Source organism: Agrilus planipennis, unplaced genomic scaffold (assembly GCF_000699045.2).
Source record: "Agrilus planipennis isolate EAB-ADULT unplaced genomic scaffold, Apla_2.0 scaffold83, whole genome shotgun sequence".
Taxonomy (NCBI): Eukaryota; Metazoa; Arthropoda; class Insecta; order Coleoptera; family Buprestidae; genus Agrilus; species Agrilus planipennis.
The window spans coordinates 280,539-286,812 of NW_020438895.1; the positions used below are offsets into that span (position 1 = coordinate 280,539).

General features: G+C 32.2%; 1 protein-coding gene across 1 annotated transcript in view; it reads right to left on the bottom strand.

Moving 5' to 3' along the window:
- Positions 1 to 1,751, bottom strand: part of LOC108734312 (peroxidase) — a 32,813-nt gene extending 31,062 nt beyond the window's left edge. The window contains exon 1 of the mRNA XM_018465806.2: positions 1,486 to 1,751. The gene's annotated coding sequence lies outside the window, so the exon portion shown is untranslated. The remainder of the gene's footprint in view (positions 1 to 1,485) is intronic.
- Between the last annotated feature and the right edge of the window lie 4,523 nt (positions 1,752 to 6,274).

Genomic DNA, 6,274 nt, shown 5'->3' on the forward strand with positions numbered 1-6,274 from the left:
TATACATAATGCAGTCAATTAATTGCATTCTGTTGTTTAAAGAAAACCAAAAGATGACATAGATGATATGGACTATTGCTCATATCACAAAAGAAAAAAAAACACTTAGAATGTATTATTCATCTTATACAGGAACGTAATAAGTTTTAGTTATTAAACCGTTGTGAATAAATTGAAAAGAATCTTTCGTTGACATACGGGTGGGAAATTTTAATTTTCATTTGAGATAATTCAAAATCACAGCTAGTTTTTTCTTTCTTGTGCCAAAGAAGGTGCATGACTTTTTTTACAAGGGTTTTATAACTGAAACTTAGTTTTCTTTTCTTGGCATGCGATTTAAAAACACAGACATTATTAAAAATACAATACTTTTTGAAAAGGTAGAAATAAATTTTAGACTTCACATGCCTACGAAATAAACAACTGTTACAAACTTCTTAATGTTTGGACAGAAAATTAAGAATTCATTGCGCCGTTACTATAAGCCACCAAAAAAAGGGTGACATTGCTTCTTAATCAATTTCTATTTTTGATAAAGAAGGATCTGTCTCCGTTACTACTATTATTACTTTATTAAATTTTTATACGCTCACCACAATTCTGTCAAATAAAACTAGCAGTTTTATGTCGGCATTTTTAACTATACGCATCTTTCTGATATTAAGTCTGGATAATTGATTAAACTGTTTGTGAACAATATCCATACATTACTTTCATTTCTCTATTTTTTATGTATTATTAGTGCTTGACCCGTAACTTAATTGATTAAAAATAAACAAAATACGATTTTACTGTGGTTACAATTTGATCATTTTTAGCAAATTAACATGTTTTATAAAGTTTAATCTATACGTAATCAAATCTGAAGATTTAATACGTAAATTCTGAATAAACTTTACTTATTATCGTCAACCAACTCAACTGATTTAGGGATTTCAAACTGCACATTATGAGAAAGATTTTAAATTTCTTCGAATTTCATACTTTGACAACGCAAATGCACGGTTAAATAAAAAGAACAGGATTAACGACATAAAAGGTCTAGTACCTGATAAATATCCAAAAATTTTGCTGAATATATACTCCAAAAGCACAATCTTATTTCCGAAATAACGAAAACTATTACTTTGTCCCGATTAATCATTGAAAAATGAAAATGTACTATTTATTTTATGCAATGTAAATTATAAATTTTCAAAATTTTTGAAAAAGTACAAAACTTTGGCGCGCAATTGGAATTCGATGGATCACTTTATTTACCATAATTTATAAAAACTTGATTTGCAATAAATAATTGTTTTTTTTTGATAATGGTAAAGTATAAATTTTAATTAAACTTCGTCATCTGTGATATAACTAATTACAAAATTTCAGAAAAGTAAATGCGTAAAAAAAAAGTTAAAAAAAGCTGTAAAATCTCTTGACTGTATTCTTAAATATTGCACCCATAAAAATTGCAGATAAGAACTAAACAAAATAGCCTACCTTGCTACTTTTCGTAAAAACTTTTGTCCGCCGTCCGCCGATTAAAAAAACACCAAAATCCAACACTCAGTTCACTTCACAATTCGGACTGTGTCTGTTACAGATTTAACCCTTATTTATAAGTTGTAAACGTATGGGAGAAAGTATATTTTGCTGTGGTTACAGTTTAGCACAAACTTATTTGCTATGCACATGTACCCGAACGTTTGCCGAGAGCAGTCTAGATCAATATTCGCTCTAAAGTGTTTGTTGACAAGTTCAACATTAATTGGGTTCCTAACATTGTTCCTCGAGTCTTAACCAACCTACAAAGACCTTCACCAACAAGAAATAACTATTCCAAACATCAGACCAAACTTCTTAAAAGCTGTTTCACTCCACTCATAATTTTCAAATATATACTTTCTCTAGTGTTTTTTTACTTATTATAATATAAAAATTTTCTAAACTTGATATTCAAGTTGCATTTTATGCAATTTCTATTTTTGGCATTCCTGCAAACCAAAGTTTTAAATGTCAACTTGTTTCGGAAATGTGTAAATAACCCAGGAAAAAACATTCCCGTATCTTTATAGTGACGTAAACTATATGACAGTAAAAAGTAAATTAGAAGATCTAGAATCGCTAACTATTATGACAGATTATTCAACAGTATAATAATATGTGAATAATAAAGGTCGGGATTCTGTTCAATCAGTAGCGCGGCTAATAATTAGAAAAGTACCTAAATTAAATGTAAAAAAATTATTTAGATTACATTTTTTATTATTCTCTAGATATTATTTTAAAAAGAATTTTAGCCAATTTAACACAAAAATAAATATAATATTTTGTTATCGCAAATATTGGCAATGTTTCGTTTTTGGTATAAGTTTTCTTCAGGATAAATTGCAGTATTATTCAGAGATGGTCTTGATTATAAATACATGTTTGTACGAATACTTAGATTAGAGTGGACACAAACAGGAAAACCCTAGAAACCAACTTATAGTGTAAGAGGCCATTCTCTTATCACGTAAGATTATTTAGGGGGGGAGGGGGGCGAAAAGGGTCGACCATGTTTTATTTTTTCTTACAAGGGGTGGGAAAGAGTCTTAAAAATTCTTACGTAAGCTCACAAAAATACATAATGTTCCGAGTGGGTTTTGAGCCTCTGGACTGAAAATCATATGTAGGTAAAAATGAATGACTAAAACCAAAGTTTATTACTAACAAAAATTAAAAATTACCAGTACCTTTATAAGTACGAATAAACATTCCTAAAAATTACTTTGAAAAATAAAGATTAAATTTCATTCATTTTTTCCTTGCTTCATCATCATCATCATAAGGTCGTCAGTCCTAAGACTGGTTTGACACGTACCTCCACTCTTTCCTATCCTGAGCTAAACTTCGCATTTCCCTAAAACTAGAACAGCCCACCTCCTTAACTATTTGCGAAGAGTCTAGGTCTACCTCTACCCCTCCTAACTCCTGTTTCTGCCTCTAATATTTCTCTGACACGTACCTCCACTCTTTCCTATCCTGAGCTAAACTTCGCATTTCCCTAAAACTAGAACAGCCCACATCCTTAACTATTTGCGAAGAGTCTAGGTCTACCTCTACCCCTCCTAACTCCTGTTTCTGCCTCTAATATTTCTCTGACTAGACCTTCATGCCTGAGAAGGTGTCCTACTAACCTATTTCGCCTATTTTTTATTGACTTCCATAGAGTCCTCTGTTCTCCTATTATTTCCAATACCTCTTCATTTCTAACCTTCTCTATCCATGGTATCCTCATCATCCGCCTATAACACCACATTTCGAACGCTTCTAAGCTTTTCTTTTCCGCCGCGCCCACTGTCCATGTTTCGCACCCGTATAATGCCGTGCTCAAACATACACCTTACATTTTATCATAATGTGGTGGTTTCCCGTTGCCTTCCACATCGCAGTATTGTGCATCAGAGTGCCATACCGATCCTCGTGATCTCTGCCACTCTGAGTACTGAAAGAGCTGCTGCCCTCTTTCAGGGACTTGTCTTAGTCTGGTTTCTCTTTAAGAACCCCTCCATTATGGTTGAACCTATGGTCCGGCTCCCTAAATCATCGAAACTCGCAAGCCGATCCACCCACTCTAGTTTGTACAAGAGTTTCGTCAAGGTTCAAGTCCCGTCCTTACTTACGTAATAAATATTAAACAAAGGGGAAGAGGGTTGACATATTCTTACTTTTTCTTATACAGGGGGGAGGTTCAAAAATTAGTAAAAGTAATCTTACGTAATAAATAAATGGCTCCTACCTCAGTGATTCCCAAAATGTGCGCCATAGCTCCCTGGGCGTCGCGATGGCGTCGTAAGAACGCCGCGAAATATCCAGTTAAACAATTCGACCCCACTATATAATAACATTAGTCGCTACTGGTTTTACAGAAAAATAAACGCAAATCATATACCTAAAGAAGAAAGTTAATTTATTACAAATAAATGTAGATGAGATACCTTAATGAAAACTGGACTCATAATGAGAGTATAGTAATCTCATATTAGTTTACAACGTGAAAAATTCTTATTACCATTTGATTTGATAGGTATATTTATAAATCCTGATTTTATTGGATGCATACTACACAGTTTGTAATGTTCTCGGTAAATGGAGAATTCCTTTTAAAGAAAAGTCGCTCCCATATACGAGAAAATTTATTCGTCTGGAGGATGATACATAAATCATTTTTTTCAAAACTTTTTATTGATGTCGTTGGCGTTTAGAAAATACTTCCGGTTACTTCCGGCTGATAATACAGGAAGTGAATCTATCACATGACATACGTACTTGTGTAAGTATATAAACATCGCATATACAAGAAAAGTGTTTCAATGAAAGCATTCTCGTCGTAAAGCTCGAAGGAAAGTGAATTTATGATAGAATACCCGAAATCGGTCAACATGAACTAAAAAGAGTCATTCTTGAGAAGGAAAACCCCGAGAATTAAACAATAACAATACTCTTATTTAAACAGTAAATGAAATAAACGTTAGATACAATTTAAATGAGATAATTATTACTCGATGATTAAGAAATATTACGGAAATGAGTCATCCGCAAGACAACCTTCTGTCAAATAGACTACGCATTAAAAAATTGTTAGAGAAAGTTGTAAAGATAGTTTACTTATTTTGCATATTTTACAGAGTTGCTAAATGGCAATCTTCGTTTGCTTCTTTTTTAAAAATTCTGTAATTCTATACTTTCCTAAGCCAGAGTTCTTACCTACCAAAATGATTAAAGAAACTTCAGCTGACTCATGGTTTTACTAGCTTTAAAGGAAAGTTGTAAGGATACTAATTATTTTTATTTATTTTTTAACTCAAATTCACTAAAAGTACAATTTTTCTCCTTTAATTTCCATTTTCGAATGCCAGGAGAACAGTTCATATTTCGTGTTATTTACACAAACAATCTGTAGCATATCCAGAGGGGTGTTAGAGGGTTCAACCCGCTCCCTTTCCAACGAATTTTGATGTATTTTGTTCTATTTCTACAAAACAACAAAATCTTATAATTCTTTATCTAATATTAAGGACTTACTAATGTTTTGAATTAAGCAACAAGTAAATAGACTGAATCAGTGCATTCACTGAAAAAAAGAGTCCTATAATTNCACCAAAATCCAACACTCAGTTCACTTCACAATTCGGACTGTGTCTGTTACAGATTTAACCCTTATTTATAAGTTGTAAACGTATGGGAGAAAGTATATTTTGCTGTGGTTACAGTTTAGCACAAACTTATTTGCTATGCACATGTACCCGAACGTTTGCCGAGAGCAGTCTAGATCAATATTCGCTCTAAAGTGTTTGTTGACAAGTTCAACATTAATTGGGTTCCTAACATTGTTCCTCGAGTCTTAACCAACCTACAAAGACCTTCACCAACAAGAAATAACTATTCCAAACATCAGACCAAACTTCTTAAAAGCTGTTTCACTCCACTCATAATTTTCAAATATATACTTTCTCTAGTGTTTTTTTACTTATTATAATATAAAAATTTTCTAAACTTGATATTCAAGTTGCATTTTATGCAATTTCTATTTTTGGCATTCCTGCAAACCAAAGTTTTAAATGTCAACTTGTTTCGGAAATGTGTAAATAACCCAGGAAAAAACATTCCCGTATCTTTATAGTGACGTAAACTATATGACAGTAAAAAGTAAATTAGAAGATCTAGAATCGCTAACTATTATGACAGATTATTCAACAGTATAATAATATGTGAATAATAAAGGTCGGGATTCTGTTCAATCAGTAGCGCGGCTAATAATTAGAAAAGTACCTAAATTAAATGTAAAAAAATTATTTAGATTACATTTTTTATTATTCTCTAGATATTATTTTAAAAAGAATTTTAGCCAATTTAACACAAAAATAAATATAATATTTTGTTATCGCAAATATTGGCAATGTTTCGTTTTTGGTATAAGTTTTCTTCAGGATAAATTGCAGTATTATTCAGAGATGGTCTTGATTATAAATACATGTTTGTACGAATACTTAGATTAGAGTGGACACAAACAGGAAAACCCTAGAAACCAACTTATAGTGTAAGAGGCCATTCTCTTATCACGTAAGATTATTTAGGGGGGGAGGGGGGCGAAAAGGGTCGACCATGTTTTATTTTTTCTTACAAGGGGTGGGAAAGAGTCTTAAAAATTCTTACGTAAGCTCACAAAAATACATAATGTTCCGAGTGGGTTTTGAGCCTCTGGACTGAAAATCATATGTAGGTAAAAATGAATGACTAAAACCAA